The following is a 1,805-nucleotide window of genomic DNA, read 5'->3' on the forward strand; positions in this document are numbered from 1 at the left end:
GTGCGATCCTTGGTTTGTGTCTCTTCTTCGTTTCTTGGGCCATGTCCCACTATGAATTCTATGGGATTGTGGTCTGAAGTTCCGTCTTCTATTGTATCAATGCTGATTTCTTCAGTGATGTCTTTCATCACGACAATGTCCAGTACATCGGGTAGTCCATTTACTCTTGGTATGTAGGTCGGTATATCAGGTCCTATTACAACTGCATTAAGTTTTTCAGCATAAATCTTCAGTCTTCTCCCGTTGGTATTTTCCACTCTACTATTCCATTCCTGCGATTTGCAGTTAAGATCACCAATTATGATTTTAGGGTGTCTTCCTTCTAGTAGCATTTTTAGATCCTCTTCCAGCATGTCCTTATCCGGTGATTTATAAGTTGAAATAATCTTCACTTGTCCTCGATTAGTATTCACAATATTCGATATTGCTTCTACTTCTTGTCCATTGAATATTTGGTCGAAATGGTGATCCATATTCCTTCTACCCAGTATAGCAACGCCACCTGTGCTGTTAGGTCTATCATTTCTGTAGATATCGTAATTGGGAAATGCTATTCGAACGTTGGGGTTAAGTCTCGTTTCTTGGAGAGCTATGACATCCGGTCTCTTCTCTTCAATCAGTTCTACGAATTCTGATCTGCGGGCTCTCAATCCTTCGACGTTCCAAGAGACGATTATGAGATTGTTCTTTATCGTCTAGTCAGCCATTAAATATTCTTAATAATTTGCTGCATCTTCTTCTCAATCTCTTTCTCCAGATTCTGCATCATCGTGCTGAGGAGGTTTTTCGTGAACTTATCCAGTTCCTCAGTGATTCCAGAAATTCCTTTTCTGGTTTCGGCTTTTTTGACGGTTTTTGCCTTTTCCGCCTTTTTCTCTGGTTTCTTCGTCTCTTTGACTGCTTTGGTTGCAGTTTCCTGGGGTTTCTTCACTTCCGAAGAGTTTTGGGATGGCCTCGGTGTATTTTGTGTTGGCCTCGAGCTGGTCTGGTTCGATCTTGGCGGTCTCTTGGTCTTTTTAGTGACCAATTTCCATTCGCTACATCCCTTGTAGCTGGCTGGATGTCCTTGCTCTCCACAGAGAACACAAGAGGCATTTCGCTCCTCGTTCTCCCTGGTAAGCGTACACTCCTTGGAGCTGTGATTACCAGAGCATTTCACGCACCTCCATGGAAAAGTGCACTTACTTTGGGCATGTCCATATCGCTGACAGCGGTAACATTGTCCAGGCCCAGTCGTCCTTCTCTTAGGTTCAACAACACAGTTCATGTTGTAGAGCCTTCTCACCTCGAAGATACCCTTATTCTGGGTTTTAACCAGCAATAAGGGCATCGGCTTTTTTGTTTTATTTGAGGTCATCCTTATGACCTCAGCATCGACGATCCCTTGATCCTTGAGGTCGTCAAGGATCGTCGGGATATCTGCATCCAGCGGTAGGTATCTCACTACCGCGTAGATTTTCTTTTCTTCCTCCCGTTGAAGAGTGTAAAACTCCCTATTTATTTTATGAAGGAAATCCGTCATCCTTCTATGATCATCGGCGGTTTGTGGGACGATTCTTATACCGTCCTTTACTGTCGTCTCTCTTTGGTATTTAATACCGTTTCGCATTAACGCGTTGGAAATCGACGTCCATTCGGACGTACCTCTCAGGGTGACAGGGGGGATTTTTTCTTTCCTCTCCTCCACTGGAGTGTTTTTCTGTTGAGCTGAGGCTGTACCCATCGTCGTGATGGGTGGAATTTTACCTTTTTTAGGTATCTCCGTTGCTTTTTTTGCGGTCTCTTCGTCTGAACATGCACTTTCT

The sequence above is a fragment of the Coccinella septempunctata genome, chromosome 3 (assembly GCF_907165205.1).
Source record: "Coccinella septempunctata chromosome 3, icCocSept1.1, whole genome shotgun sequence".
Classification (NCBI taxonomy): Eukaryota; Metazoa; Arthropoda; class Insecta; order Coleoptera; family Coccinellidae; genus Coccinella; species Coccinella septempunctata.